The sequence below is a fragment of the Equus quagga genome, chromosome 19 (genome assembly GCF_021613505.1).
Source record: "Equus quagga isolate Etosha38 chromosome 19, UCLA_HA_Equagga_1.0, whole genome shotgun sequence".
Taxonomy (NCBI): domain Eukaryota; kingdom Metazoa; phylum Chordata; class Mammalia; order Perissodactyla; family Equidae; genus Equus; species Equus quagga.
This window is the reverse complement of record NC_060285.1, coordinates 32,804,860-32,822,379: the sequence shown is the minus strand read 5'-3', so window position 1 is coordinate 32,822,379 and position 17,520 is coordinate 32,804,860.

Here is a 17,520-nt window from a genome sequence, read left to right as displayed (position 1 = left end):
ACATGGATGATTCTCAAAATAATTATGGTGAGTAAAAAAAGGCGGACTAAAAGAGTGCACACTGTATAATATAATTTATTTAAAAAGCTCTTGAATAGGAAAACTCATCTTCAAGCAAGTAGCAGATCACTGGTTGCCAAGGGACAGGAAAGGTGGGAGGAAAGGGTTACAAAGGGGCATGAGAAAACTTTTGGGGTTGAGATACATATTCATCATCTTAACTGTGATGTTACTTTCACAGGTGTATATGGAAAACATATATGTATATCTGTACATATGTGTGCATGGCAAACATCAAGTTCTAGACTTTAAATACATATAGTTGATTTATGTCAATTATACTTCAATAAAACTGTATAAAAGACAAATGCACATAATCAGAGTGGCAATTTGGTAAAACCACGTGAAAAATCATTCCATCACAGGGATTGGAGACTGAGAAGCAAATATTTGCTTCCTGTAAGCAATCCATTTAGAAAGCAAGATTGCGATATGCATTGGTGAGGAAAAACTTAGAGTGACGAGAGATAGGCAAATTACTTCATGTTTAATGGAATTAGGTTACATGAGCCTGATGTATCCATTTCTACTTTAGGGTAGACTTTCATAAGGAGGATTTAAAAATTAGTGATCTTTTGATCAAACTCTCTCTTCCCTAGACAATGCTGAAAAGAGTACTGTCACTATTTTCTTCTGTGACTCACATTCTTTGCTTTCATGTTAGTCTGAACCACAATTGGCATGTTTTCTTTAGCTATGTTAAGGTACCTAATCAGACTTTAGTCTAGTCCTTCGCTTATGGTAGGTCTCTTTAAAGAGATTTTGGACAACACTCTGATGGTTAGTTGCATAATTGAACTTGGTTAGGCTATAGTACCCAGTTATGTAATCAAATATTAATCCACTTGCTGCTGCAAAGGTATTTTGTAGATGTATTTAACAACTACAATCAGTTGACCTTAAGTTGGTTTAAGTAAAGCTTATCTTTGATAGTGTGGATGGGCCTCACCCAACCAGTTGAGGGCCTTAAAAGTGAAACGGGTTTCCCAGAGAAGTAATTTTGCCGCAAGACTGCCACATCACCTCCTGCCTGAGTTTCCTGTCAGCTGGCCTACCCTGCTCATTTCGGAGTTTCCAACCCACACAACCACTCGAGCCAATTCCTTAAAATCAATCTCTTAATACCTAGATCCATTTATATCATTTTGGTTTTGGTTCTCCGGAAAAGATTGACTGATATAACTACTAATAAAATATGCACTGATTTTATAGTCTTACTATGAGGAGAAATATCATTCCTGATTTCAAGGATTTGTGGAACTCATTTTTTTTTCAGGCTTTTTGTTTGTTTCTTTTTGATGAGGAAGATTGGCCCTGAGCTAACATCTGTTTCCAATCTTCTCCCTTTTTTTTTGTTTTTACCCCAAAGCCCTAGTACATAGTTGTATATCCTAGTTGTAAGACTTTCTGGTTCTCCTGTGTGGGACGGCGCCACACTATGGCCTGATGAGCAGTGCTAGGTCTGCGCCCAGGATCTGAACTGGTGAACCCTGAGGTGCTGAAAGGGACTCCGTGAACTTAACCACAATGCCACCAGGCCGGCCGCTGGAACTCATTTTTTAACACCAAAGTTTATAACAATATATATTTAAGACTTCGTAAACTATTTTGAAGATAATTTTTTTAGATATTAATCACTAATATTTGAAGGCTGATTTATAATTTTCAAAGTGCTGTTTAAGTTTTTCATCTAATCTTAAAATATACGTGTTAGTCAGCTCAGAATGATACAACAAAATACAAAATATTGGGTATCTTATTATTAAAATCATTTCTTATAATTCTGGAGGCTAGGAAGTCCAAGATCAAGGTGCCAGCTGGTTAGCTTCCTAGTGAGAGCTCTCCTCCTCGCTTGCAGAAGGCCACCTTTCACTGAGTGCTCACATGGCCTTTCCTGGGCACATGTGCCCAGCGAGAGAACAAGAGCAAGCTCTCTGGTGTCTCTTCCTATCAGGGCTCTACTCCCATAATGGAGGCCCCACCCTCATGACCTCATCTAAACATAATTCCCTCCCAAACGCCCCATCGCCAAACATCATCACAACAGGGGTTAGAGCTTCAACACATGAATTTTGGAGAAGACACAATTCAGTTCATAGCAATACATAAATGTTCTCCTCCTAAGGACTTATTTTCTTTGGAATTCTATATCCCTTCAAATATGATCACATATTTTGTTTCATTTGATTTTAACAGCCACTATATCAAGTATACAAACTGAGTAGCATATCATTATTTTTTTTCATATAAAGAAATTGTAAAAAGCCTAAAACTAAACAAACTAAATGACTTGCCCGGCATCAAACAGTCAGCAGAAACAAGAACTATTTCCTTAGAAGTGATCACACTATTATTATTTTGCTACACCACGCTGTTACAAAAGATCTTCAAATCCATGAAATAAAAAGACATATATTGCACGGAATACAGAACATAGCAAAAGCTGCGATAAACGCTGGCTCTGGCATTTCTACTGACTTAACCTTAAAGCCCTGAAAGATAACGGTTCTGCAAACTAAGCAGCAATTAGGTTTCCAAGAATCCGAAGTGGTAGCTTCCCTTGAATTTTATAATAACGTAATCATAAGAGGCCCTTGCAAAGTGAAGTCAATCATATGAAGATTGGGGTTGATTGATTTATCTGAAACTTATGATCAGAATAGTTCTCAAAAACTCTGTATGAAGTACATGCAGAAATAGTCTAAAATATGTTTCGTCCATTGTATAATATGTATGTTCCCCAACTGAGGGAGAAAAATGCTATAAAGCAGAGAATTTGAAACTTATTTTAAACAAGCAATTATTTTTTGAACAAATACTTGCATTGAAATCCCATAGGCTAATCATATTAAAGAAGTTCCTCTAATTTAGGTGGTGTATGTGTGTGGAAGTGTGTAAAGATGGATTTGCATCCACTCCACCCCTTCTCCCCGAGGCATATCATTGGAACCCTTTGTTCCTTTGTGCTGCTGGATTCATTTGAAAATGCTACTTTCAGGTGATACTTACCTACAATTGGATATTTTAATATCGGGGTTATTGTTCTTCTTAGACTATAGATTTTTGGTTAAAAATGTAAAGGATAGTCACAAATGGAACTATACCTGCTACAATAGAGACAGCTCCCTACAAAATAATCCAACTCCCTGATTCTTGCCTTCCCACTGACTTTACCTCAAGGCTCTAAAAATAATCATTCTGTCTAACAGTAAGTAGTAATTCACTTTCCCATTCAGCTCCAACCATAGCCTCACCTCAATTTTAACAGTTGAAATTCTTATGTCCTCTATGGGTCATATCTGGTCACTTTTAAAACCTCTTAAATTAAGTTACTATGGAACCAATGGATACCACATATAGTATCCCCAGGGTGAACTGAAAAGTAAGTCAGAAAATGCCTTGCTCTAACAGCTTCTTTTCAAAATTGTCCAAAGAATGTTTTAGATTGAACACAATTTATGGGACACTTTACATTTTTCTTATGATAGGGGGCAGAGCTGTTGATTGAGATCTTACATCATGAGCTTCTACTGAAATTCAGGAAACTGCATTTCAATTACCCAAGATTCCTTTGGTTCTTACATCGGTGTCACAAAAATAAATTGCTGTAAAACTTTGCAATCATATCCCACTGAAGGTATTCTAGACCAAGGTGGCAGGTTATCATGGAAACACACATGTGGATAAAGAAGAATCAAAGGAATTTTGATAAGCCACAAAACCTTAGAAGAAAAGCTGGTGCACTTTTTCATTTCTAACTGCTTTTTTAAAAATATAACTTTGACTTAGCTCAATTCTTAGGTACAAAGGTTATTTTTTATTACAAATTTATTTATTTGTTATTACTTTTTTATTAACTCATCAAATTCTTGCAAAATTTTTGACATAGATACATTTATTAACCTTCTTTCCTCTTTATAGATTGGGAAACTGAAGCACAGAGAGACTCAGTCAGTTTCTTAAATTCATTCAGATGGTAAAAGACAAATCAAGATTCAAAGAGGCAATGGGTCAAGGACAAAAAAGTTGAATTATATCTAAATTTGTAAATGGTAGATATTTTATTAGGCAAAATTGGTAACTCTAAGGATCACATCACAATCTTTCACAAGAGCTCGCTTTCCTTGCACTGTCTTTATCTTTCTGATATCACGGTCCAAGTTTTCATGAACACCGACATGAGCAGAGCACTATACTGGTGGCAGATTTAGAATGATTCTTAGAAAGAAGAACTTATTTATATTTCTTAGCTTGTAGATGAAAAAGTAAGCATCTTTTCAAAACAGCAAATGGCAAATGTAAAATGAATGATTCAGGTCACAAATTCTATGAGAAGTCAGAACTGTTTGAGGTTTCCACTTCTATCCAAGATGGAGTAATACAGATTCTCTTGCCTAAAACAACCAAAAGAAAAAAGAAAAAAACCTACACAAAAATCTATGACACAGTTTTCAAGGCACTGGATCAGGTAAGGAAGAACAGCGATCCTTGAGAAATGAGAAAAAAATGGTGCAGCTCACAATGACAATAACAAAATTCTGAGCCCCACACTGCCCTGGCTTACTGAGAGTATGCCCTGGCCATAGCAAAGGCAGGTGGATCCACACAGAACCCCAAAGATTCACTGAATTGGGAACATTTTGCTGAAAGTTCTCTTAGCCTAGTGGAGAGAGCTGTGATACCACAAATGGATGGATCTCAAAATAATTATGTGGAGTGAAAGTAGCCAGATAAAAAAGAGTACGGTATACAATTCTACTTATCTAAAACTCTGAAAAATGCAAACTTACGTTAACAGCAGACCAGTGATGACCTGGAGAGGTTGAGTGCAGAGAGGATTTGTAGGGAAGCGTTACACAGGATAGGAGGCAACTTTTGACGGTAAGTGTTATATTCACTATCTTAATTTTGGTGATATTTTCACAGGTGTATAAATATGTCACAGCTTATCAAATTGTACAATTGAAATATTTGTAATTTATTGGACTCAATTATACCTCAATGAAACTATAAAAATTTCTGATTTGGCCATAACATTTTAGAAAATTTGGGTTTTAGGATTGGTCTTTGTTATGGATACCATGTTTGTGTTCCCTCAAAACCCATGTGCCCTTATAGGTTGGTAGTAGGAGGTTGAACCTTTGGGAAGTAATTAGGTCATAAAGGTGAAGATCCGTGATAGGCTTAGTGTCCTTCTAAGAAGAGGAAGAGAGCTAGTCCTCTTTCTCTCTCTCCTCCATAGGAGGATACAACCAGAAGATGCTCATCTGTAAACCAAGAGGAGGGCCTTCATCTGAGCATGCTGGCACGTGAAATTGGACCTCCAGCTTCCAGAACTGTGAGAAATAAATGTTTGTTGTTTAATCTACTCAGTTTATGGTAATTCGTTATAGCAGTCTGAACCAATTAAAACAGTCTGAATGGAATGATAGAATTTAAGAAAAGGAAAGGCTATGCTCTGCTTGGTGAATGGTGTGAGTAGAGTGGCAGTATATTGTTTTTAGAAATCTGTAATTTGATTACTTTGGCTTGAATGTTAGTTAATTGTGTCATGAGAGAGAGTACAGGGGTAGTTTGGGATTAAATACTGTTGTGGGATAACTGCAATTATCTACAAAGATATTGTATTTGTTTTCTATTGTTGCAGAACAATTGCTATAAATCTAGTGGCTTACAACAATTCAAATTTATTATTTTACCATTTCCATGGATCAAGAGATGGCATGAGTGTATTAGTTTCCTATTACTGCTATAATAAATTACTACAAACTTAGTTGCTTAAAACAATACACATTCATTCTGTTGTTTCTGGATGTCAGAAATCTGAAATCAATTTCACTAAACTAAAGCTGAAGTGTCAGGTGTCGGCGAGGCTGTTTCCTTCGAGATACTCTCAGAGGAGACTCCATTACCTTGCCCTTTGGCAGCCACTAGTGGCTCTCTCTATTCTTTGGCTCGTGGCCCCTTCCTCCATCGTCAAAGCACATCACTCCAATCTCTGCTTCCACTTCCACAGTGCCTTTGACCCTTGATTTTCTTGCCTCTCTCTTATAAGGACCTTTGTGATTGCATCTAGCGCCTACCCAGACAATTCAGGCTAATCTTGCCTCTTAAGATCCTTAACTGAATTACATCTGCAGTCTCTTCACCCTTAAGGTAATATTCGTAGGTTGCAGGGATGAAGACAAGGATATCTCTGGGGATCTGTTGCTCAGCCTACCACAGTGGACTGGCTGGCTCAGGTGCTCAGGTCTCAACAGGCTGAACTCACCATAGTGGCTAGGGCTGCACTTCCCTATGAGGCTAGAGGGTCTCCTTCAACTTTACTCAAGAATTTCTTACTGGCTGCTGGCTGGGGGTGTCACTATCAGCTGCGAGAGGCAGATCTCAGGGCCTAATCACATGACTCTCTCACATCATGCAGCACTTTTTCAAGCCAGGAAGAGAAAATTATTCCTGTTATTGTGACGGTTGATGTCTTACATAACCTTAGTTGTGTGTTAGTCAGCCATTTCCCCCAGTTAAGTAAGATATGAAAAACCTGTTGAGTATTTTCATTATATATTTTAGGAAAAAACAGAAGCCTTCTATAAGGTATTTTTGATATTTAAATATATTTTATCCTTCTTTGGAGGGTCAACCTACCATGTGTTAACAAATAAACAATGAACATATTTTCAAAGTAGAAAAAATTGCCACCATAAAGCAGTAGCAAATTTGGCCAGCCCCATGGCGCAGCGGTTAAGTTCACACGTTCTGCTTCTCGGCGGCCCAGGGTTCACCAGTTCAGATCCCAGGTGCAGACATGGCAGCGCTTGGCAAAAGCCATGCTGTGGTAGGCATCCCACGTATAAAGTAGAGGAAGATGGGGCACGGATGATAGCTCGGGACCAGTCTTCCTCAGCAAAAAGAGGAGGATTGGCAGCAGTTAGCTCAGGGCTAATATTCCTCAAAATAAATAAATAAATAAATAAATAAATAAAAAGCAGTAGTAGATTCAAAGCAGACAAATAAAAGAATCACATTGATGATGCTGAGTGCTCTTTTTTGCCATTTTCAAGAGAAAAGCAAATAGAAAAATTCTAGTCTGCAGGTGTTCAATACAAATGAGATACTGAGTTATGACATAAGTTTCTGATCTCTATGGAATTTATGGTTTTTCAAGATATTTTGTTACAAAATGCACCTTACTGAATTTTCTGATACTTTGAGAAGAATGGAACAAAATATAACAAAATAAGCACATCTTAGGGCTTTGTCATTGGTTTCAAAAGAGCATAATGAAGTACATCCTCGTGTTCATGTTTGATTTTAGTGAAAACTCAAAGAGAAATTATCAAGAGGAAAACATTAAATATGATTCAAAACATAAATTTGTATAAATGACAAGGGAGAAAAAAGTGACATCTATTTCTCTGGCTTCTAAATAAAATTATGAATATATTCTAGCATACGTTATTAACTTTTGCCTTTAAAAGGGTTTACTGGATGCTAGGCAGGGTAGTCACTCTACCATCTACTCCTTTCAGAGTTGCATTCACAGGTGGTATTTTTTTCATTTTATCACAACCATATGTAAATCTATACTGATTAAGTATAGCGCTTATTTGGTATCCCATTAATATGCCCTACTAGTTTTTTATTAATATTTTGCATATATATTTTGTGTCAAAGTAAATTATGAACTAGAGGGCAGAAATTATTTCATATTTCTTTTTTACGAGTGTCCATATCTATGCTTTGAAAACTATGAAATTTAATTTATAATGATTCTGCAGATAATTTTAAAAATATGACTTACAGTACTTCACATAATTCTAAGCATTTTGTAATCTAAGCACAAGTTTTCATTGATAGAGGAACAGACCTACTAACATGTACTCAATACCACACATAAGTGTGTATGTGTGTGTTTGTTGTATGCCTGACACATAGTAGTTGCTCTGTAACTGGAAACTATAATTAAATTTATAGATCAACTCCCCTAAGATTTAGTTAAGCTTTCTATATCTAGAACACAGTTAAGAATAATGGCATTTTTGGTAAGTCATTGAAGAAGTGTTCTATAATAGTCCTCTATGATTTTTGCTTTGTACGTATTTTGCCGCCTCTCAAAACCATATCTAAATCTGCATATGATGCATAGGAATGGGATTGCAGAAGACAGTTTAAAAACAATTTAAAAGTAATTGTCGGTTTTTGGGTTTATTTTTAATTATTATTATTATTTTATTTTTTTTAGGAAGATTAGCCCTGAGCTAACATCTGTTGTCAATCTTCTCATTTTGCTGAGGAAGACTGGCCCTGAGCTAACATCCATGCCCATCTTCCTCTACTTTATATGTGGGATGCCTACCACAGCATGGCGTGCCAAGCGGTGTGATGTCCGCACCCAGGATCCGAGCGGGCGCACCCTGGGCCACTGAAGCGGAACATTCAAATTTAACTGTTGTGCCACCAGGCTGGCCCCATTGGTTTTTTTTTTTGCATAGATAATATACTTATCATAGAATGTGGCTATAAATTCCAGAAAATTCAGTAATATATGTTAAACATCTGAAGCATCAAGTTATTTATGAATGCTTTCAACATTAAGATCAAATATTCAGTCTTAGAAATAATTAATGATCTTAATCTGCACTATTAGACATAAATCAGAAAAAAATAATATGGAATTAAGAGTAAAAATTTTGAGGGGCCGGTCCTGTGGCCCAGTGGTTAAGTTCTTGCGTTCCTCTTCGGTGGCCCAGGGTTTCCCCGGGTTCGGATCCTAGGCGAGGACATGGCACCACTCATCAGGCCACGGTGAGGCGGCATCCCACATGCCACAACTAGAAGGACCCACAACTAAAATATACAACTATATACTGTGGGTATTTGATGAGAAAAAAGTAGGAAAAAAAAAAGATTGGCAACAGTTGTTAGCTCAGGTGACAATCTTTAAAAAATAAAAGTAAAAATTTTGAGTGGTTTCCCCAGAAATCTTTATATATATTAGATATAGTATTATAGTTATAAGATATAAGTGTTATAAACATAACATGAGTTCGAAGGTAGGTCTTATGGACTGAATTGTGTCCCCCCTAAAATTTATATGTTGAAATCCTAACCCCAGTACCTCAGAATGTGACCATATGGAGAGACAGGGTCTTTACAAGGGTAGTTAAATTAAACTTAGTTCTAGGCTAATTAGGGTGGGCCCTCATCCAATATGACTGGCTTCTTTATAAGAGGAAATTTGCACACAGATGTGTACAGAGCGACGATGGTATGAAGACACAGGGAGAAGACAACCATCTACAAGCCAAGGAGAAAGGCCTGGAACAGATCCATTCTTTCCAGCCTTCAGAAGGAATAAATCCTTGATCTTTGATTTCATCCTCCAAAACTGTGAGGAAATAAATTTATTTTATTTAAGCCACCCAGTCTGTGGGTCCTTGTTATTAACAGCCCTGGCAAACTAATACAGATTTGGTATTGGGAAGTAGGGTACTGCTATAACAGATATCTAAAAATGTGGAAGTAGGTTTGGAATTGGGTAATGAATAGAGGCTGGAAGAATTTTGAGGTATGTGGTAGAAAAAGCTTAGATTGCCTTGAAAAGCCTGCTGGTATGGACATTAAAGGTAATTCTGATGTAAGTTCAGGGAGAAAAGAGGAAAGCTGTAAAGAAAGCTTCTATCATCTTAGAAAATACATATTTCATCATAAGCATGATATTGGTAGAAATGTTAATGTTAAAGATTCTTCTGGTGAGGTCTCACATGGAAATGAAAAGCATGTTATTGGAAGCTGTAGGAAAGGCAATTCCTTGTTAGAAAGTGGCAGAGAACTTGGCTGAAATGTGTTCTAGTGTTTTGTGAAAAGCAGAACTTATAAGTGATGAACTTGGATATTTAGCTGATATTTCTATGAAAAGTGTTGAAGGTGCGACCTGGTTTCTCCTTACTGCTTATAGTAAAATGTGAGAGGAGAGAGATAAATTGACAAAGAAATCATTAAGCCACAAGGAACCAGAATTTGATGATTTGAAAAATTCTCATCCGGTCTATATTGTAAAAAATGAGAAAGGATGTTCTGGAGAGAATATCAAGGGTATTGCTGAATAACCATTTGCTACAAAGATTACACATGCGACGCATGGGTGCATTCAACCATTTCAGCAGAAACCAGGAATGAAGATGTGGCTTTTCAGGAAAGATGTGTCGAATACTCTCTTATCTGGTGGCTTGGATCCTCATGAATTGCATAGGAGGACAAGACGGTTGAGAATTTTATACCAGACAAAACCCAACTTAGACTGAATTGGGCAGAGATAGGAGAAAATGAAGCAAGGCTGTTAGACTTCTGAAATTTTACAGGATGTGCCAATAGAGCTGTCTGGCTGTGAAGGTACATTATCCTTCCATAAAAGGGGAGAATGACCCTGTAGGCAATTCAGAGGTCAGCAGGGCTTCCGCTGTCATCCAGGTCCAGAGGGCACAGGGGGAGGATGAGAGGGTCAGATCTGTCACATCATCAGTTCCAAAAAGTGAGGCCTCCTCCTCAGTTTCAGAGAGTAGGGACATTTCCTCAGTTTCAGAAGGCCGGGCCATAGCCACTCAAAGATGAGGGGGTGGGCCTCCTTGTGTGCCCAAAAGAGACTGGCACCCTATTGGGCCAGAGGACAGAGCATTGATCCAAAGAGGATTATTCTAGACCCTCAAAATCTAATGGAATTTGCCCTGATGGTTTTGCACTTGTTTGGGACCCTTAACCTCTTTTTTCTTGCCAATTTATCCCACTTGAAATGAAATGTCTGTCTCATGACCGTTCCAATACTGTGCTTTGATAACAGATATCTTGTCTGGTTTCACAGCATCACAGCAGGAGAGGAATTCTTAAATTTTTTGCTACAGTCTTTATGTTCTGTTGGGATGGGGTGAATGTGTTTTGCATATGAGAAGCACATGAGTTTTGGGGGTCAAAGGGTGGAGTACTGTGGGCTTAATTGTGTCCCCCCCAAATTCACATGTCAAAGTCCTAAACCAGTACCTCAGAATGTGACTGTATTTGGAGATTACTTTACAGAGGTAATGAAGTTAAAATGAGGTCATTGCGGTGGGCCCTAATCCAGTATGACTAGTGTTCTCATAAGAAGAGAAAATTTGGACACAAACATATACAGAGGGAAGATGATAAGAAGACAGCCTCCTACAAGCCAAAGAGAGAGGCTGGGAATAGAGTCTTCCCTTATGCCCCTCAGAAGGAACCAACCCAGTTGACACTTTGATCTTGGACTTACAGCCTCCAGAGCTGCCAGAAAATAAATTTCTGTTGTTTAATTCACTCAGTCTGTGGTACTATGTTACGGCAGCACCAGCAAACTAACAGAGAAGACAACTGACTAAAACACTTCTTAAAATGTTATCTATTGTTGAGTAGGAAAATAAATAGAAATTTGATCATTTAAGACACTATGGGCCTTATGATTCTACTGTATAATAAATCTAATAATTTTTACTCATATCTCAACTATTTATTTATAAAGCAAATGGTATATCTATGTGTGGGTATATACTTGTATATACACACATATCCATATCCATATATATATCCTTATAAGTGATTTTAAGCTCCTTCAGGGAGAGGATATTTAAACTCTTATTTATATTTATATTTAATATAGCATATTGTCTAATGCATCCATGGTATTTCGTAAGTTTGAATAAAATAACTAATTAAATATAGATTTAATTTACATTAGATGGTTAACTCTGGCCCAAACACATTGGCTTAACGTGTCCAAGTTAAATAAAAATAACTTCTAAAGTGCCTTTTTTTTTAACTCTTATTTGTGCAACTAAACATAAGTGAAAGGAAAGAAGCTAATGTTGATGCGTTTGATGTGCTTCATAAAGCTATTTGCCTCACAGTCGGACTGGGCTATATTGTCAAATGACTGTAATTCCCCTATTCTCATATTTTTCTCCTTTTGAAAAGAATTCATGTTTGCAACAATTCAGTTTGTATATAAAATGTTCACTGCATTTATCAATTTAATTCCAATTAGCTTTCCTTAACCTAAGAATACCATTCTTTATTACTACAAAAAATTTTCATCTTTCATTCTAAACGTTTTCAAATATCTTGAGAAGCATTTTCAAGGAAGCGACTATTCAAGCAGTTTCATACTTCATCTTAATAACGCTAATTTCATGATTGAAAATAGAGTTGGTTCTATACTGACATCTCATGAGTAATTTATTATGCGGTAAAGTAACACCCCAAAGACAACCGATTCTGGGAAATAAGAGAGAACTATTGACGAAAAAGCATCAATATAATGGATTATCTCTATGTCAAGTATACTTAAACAGAAATAATTGTTTAGTGGTTAATTTTTATAAATATACTCAAAGCTTATCTTTTAAAAAGCCATACATTTTATTATGAAAGGCACAGACCTCCAGTAAATGGATGTTTCTAGTTAGAGAGGAGTCATGAAGTGGGCGTTGCAAATGGCTTTCTAAACTGCTTTGCACACAGGCACAGACACACATTCTCCGCCTGTGGATTAGAAAACTGGTCAGTCACCTCTCTGTTTCTTTAACTGGGAAATGTTTAGAATCAACTTACCATCCTACTGAAGATAGCCTAAAATTCCATAGCTTAACGCAAAGGCTTGTGGGTAAAGGTAAGTACATCCATTCACTTTTTCCTTCACATATATAGTTAATATATATAATAATTATATATATTATGTAAGTAATACATATGATAGATAACAACATATAACAATTTAATATAAAATCATGAATATATTCATAAATTAGTATGTATATTTGTTTAAGAATTTAACAAAAATTGTATTTGTCGAATGTCTATTACAAACACAAATGCAAAAAGGCATTGTTCCTGCTCCTCAGGAGGTGGAAATCTCATGGAGATGTCAGACATATAAGCAAATAAACCAAAATTGGGTGAGTTCTATCCCAGAAGTGTATGAAAATACTACAGGAAGGAGGAAGTGGAAGCTAACCTTTTTGAAGGGGTTTAGAAAAGATCTCACAGAGTCACTGATATTTAATGTGTGGACAATAACTTTTCAAAGCAAAAGAGTAGGATGGTATCTGAGTTACACAAATGTCCAACCTTCTTATCATTTGCTAGACCGTGTAATTTACTATTTCTAAATCATTGATTATTCTTATTTTCCAACATTCTGGAGTTTTAAGGTTTTTTTTTTTTTTTTGATGCTGAAATTTATACATAATTGCAATTACCTGAGTCATTGTCTTGTTTTGTTTTGTTTTGTTTTGTTTTTTTGAGAAAGATTAGCCCTGAGCTAACTACTGCCAGTCCTCTTTTTTACTGAGGAAGCCTGGGCCTGAGCTAGCATCCATGCCATCTTCCTTTACTTTATATGTGGGACGCCTACCACAGCATGGTTTGCCAAGCGGTGCCACGTCCGCACCCGGATCGGAACTGGTGAGCCCCCCGGCCTCCAAGAAGCGGAACATGCGCACTTAACGGCTGTGCCACTGGGCCCGCCCCCTGAGTCATTGTCTTATTATCTTTATCAAGCATGAGGAATTTTTCCCCTTATATTGCACAATAGATTCCTGTATGCAAAATAGAGAATAATTCATAAGAAATTGACTGAATAAATTAGTAACTATCACTCTTAAAGATGTAGAATTTTGCATTTAAAAACAATTGTTGATAAAGACGAACTAAGGTAATAAGCATGAGAATATGAGACAGATTTGGGAAATATCAATAGGGTAAAATCTATAGAACTTGATGACCAATTAGACATAGGAGTTGAGCAAAAGGAGTAAGTGTGGTATAATTAAAGATTTTTTTAGCACAAGGACCAGATAGGCAATGGAAACAGTTACCATAGTAGGAAATACTGGGAAAGTGTTCATTTCAGTGGGTGGAAGTAAGGAAGACTTTAAAAATCAGTTTGGAATAGATTGCATTTAAGTGGCTATTTGTAAAACATTATACTAATTTAATTTTACTAAAAGTTATGGATGCATATGAACACATAATTATTTATTTTTATTTCACTCTAAATTCAGATAATTCTTTCCAGGTATGAGGTCCTTTAATTAGTTGATATGGAGGACACATTTGTTTAAGATATCATCACACCTCTCAAGTAGTTTATGGCTTAACAGGAAAGTAAAACTTGTTCAGACATAGCTAAATACCTTTTCTAAATAGCCAATTAAGTCAGTATCTTTAGAAGAGTCTTATATGGGCTGAGAAAGAATTTAAACTACTGAACAGAATAGTATCCATTTGCTAATTTGTGACCTTGTACATGTATAAGCCTCAATTTTACCATCTATAAAATATGGATATTTGGTAGAGTTGTTTTAAGGACTAATTAGCTAAAACACACAGAACTATCTAACGCAGTGTTTACACATTAGATTACTTCCTCCCCACTTCTCTTGTGTGTCTAAATCACGAGACCCACGAATATCATATTTTTTAAAGGATGATTATTAAGACAAATCCAAGAACATCTATTATGGAAAGATTCAGTTTCTGACTGGTCATTATGCACATAACTAAATTAAACTTAAAAAATCACCTACTTGACTTACTAAAACACATTGCCAATAGAAATTGCACCTACGAACTATCTAAGTCTTCAAGAATAACTTGAGAGGACTAAGTTACCTAGTTCAGTAAGATTAATGTATGAAATTCAATGGCAAATTGACAGATCACAGTGTTGTATTATGTTTAGTGATGTGGCCCAGTCATTCTTATTAAATTCAAATACACATTTTATATAATGTTGGAAAAATGGTTTAGTACATTTACCACGGTTACAAAAATGTTCTCTCTGATACAGTCCAAAGATGAAACAGCTTGTGAATCTCTGCTTGGTTACAGTATTCACGCTTGCTAGAAGAATATCTAATTTGCTTGCAGATAATTTATCAGAATTGGACTGCTTTGCCTCTTTCACAAGTTGCTTTGGCAGATCAAAAAGTGTTCTGGCCCGGTCAGTGTTTGGCTTGAGTCACTGATGGATATGTAGGAGATAATGAATTAGAGGCAGCCAGAGCCTGTGAATCTTGTGGTTGGAAAAGTTCCGAGTATTCGTTGGCATGGATTTCCTCTAGTCAAGGGTGTTAGTTTTGGAAAGCTAAGGAGCTGGGACTGAGGAACATGGGAAGTGAAATACATAGTAAAGGAAGCTTTTGCCTTTCGCTCTAGGAAGAAATACAAGAAATTGTGTTGACTCTCTAATACTGGTCCCTTCCAGAGTTTCCTTGAAATATATTTTCAAATGCCTTCTGTATATTTGGAATAAAAGGACTACCTTAAGTCTTAAAAGAAACATTGATAAAATTAGGAAAAATAGCTATACCTGGGATGTTAGTCTCCTGTATATTTTTTAATTAATTCTCTATGTGGAACTCAAAATTTTGAATTTTGAATAATACTTATCAATTAGCCTCTATAGTAACAATAATTTCTTTAAAAGAAATCGTCTTATTAAACTTTTTTTTTCCATATTCCTTTCCCTCTGGAGGGAGGGAGATGAGTTGAGTGCAGTCTGGGGATCCAGATGAACTGAGACTCGAATCCCAGCTACATAGCTTACTAATTGTGTGGCCCGCGTCAAGCCCCTTTGTCCCTCAAAGTGTCTTTCTATAATGTGAAAATAAAAATAATACCACCAGGCCAGGTGATGGATAAAATTAATGCACATAAAGCATGAAGCTCCATGTCAAAGGTCCTAATGTTGAAAAGTACTTGCAATTTTGTTTCTTCACTCAAGTGTGAGTGTGTGTGTATGTGTGCATGTGTTTAAGAGAGACAGAGTCATTGAGAGAGACTGAGAGTGAAAGAGAGAATAAACTGTGTATAGACAGAGAAAACGTATGTTTTAGAAAAACCTATTCATGTGTATTTTGTAAAAGACACCAGAAAACACAGTTATGCTCTGCTTTGAGAAATTTCTCCTTTCTGAAATTTAATCGAAGAATGAAACCTAGTGGGAAAGACTTGAAAGAATTTAAGACATAAGTTCATTTCATTCCGGTTCTAAGTTTGGTGGCATGAAAATAAAGCCAAAAATCTATACGTAGATAATTTAACATAGCAGATCTGGCAACCTGAAAAGTGCCCCCAGGGTCAATTTGACAACCGTATAAGAAAAGAAGTATCTACTATATTCAAAATGAGCAAAGGTGGCCTATTTTTTTACATTTCCAAACGCCCTCACTGCTGCTAAGCTCGTTAGTGACAAATAACAAGGGAAAGGTCATAGGCTTTTGTGACTTGAGTCAGCCCTGTTTTGAAATTACGCTTATCAATGTTGAAGACAGGATCTCTACGAGGTGACTAGTCTACCAGACATAACTTTTATTTTTATGTTTTCAAAACTATTTAAATTCTCCTGCTTAGTGAGCAACTAAATTATCTTACTTACAGAGACCTACACTAATACTCCTAGTTTTCCTATCAAGAAAATCTAAATTGATTTTAATATAATGTAAAGACAAATATTTAAGTGTTTACATAACCAGCTCAATATAAAACAAACCGTAACTACTGCAAACAGCAATAACAAAATGAAACAAACAAAACCTCTGCTAAAAGAATTGGATAGGAGCCATCTTTACTATGTCCGGTATTTCACTGAAAAATGTGTCACTTACTAGGAAAACAAAGGATATATAAACTTCCAGAGAACACACAGCTAGTGAGCAGCTTATCTCTCAGGGATTACAGTGCAGTTATGCTTAATTTTAAAATCATAGCTCTTTCCCATATGTTATTCCACATTCTAACTACCTCTTATGACAGACAAATTATAAAATGACAAAAGGCAAAGTAAAAAATAACAGACAATTTAAGTGTTCTTAAGCCCCTTGGGGATTTTGTGAAGACTACTAATATTTATCATCTGTCAATACAGATCATCAAAATTAAAAAATATACTTTTGATAAAGGGTCATGCCTATTTTTGATTGTATGCCCAAATTAATGCAATAGAGTTTTCTTATAAAACAAACACAAAATACAAATGTCAATTCCCCATTTATTTTGTGATTACATGGTTATATACAGCCTCAAAACTTTTAAATGAATGTTTATACCATAATTTATTCCTTTTTGTTGCCTAAGACTTCAATGCTACCTTTGAAGTTAGGATTCACTCACTCTAATCACAATTCTATAAGTAAGAAGTCATGGACCTTAGATCTTGGGTCAAGATTAGAAATTGTAAAAAGTGGATAGAGTCTTAAGATGATAATACAGAACTCTTAACTTAGAACAAGAAAAACATGACATTGTGAAAGCATCTGCCCAGTAAATTGTACTGTTTTTGAAACCATTCTTTCTTTACCTATTTCATATTATGGTAAGCATTCAGACAAATTGTAAACTGCTTTAGGAACTTGTTAGTTTGACTAAATGATGTGCTATTTATTCACTTAA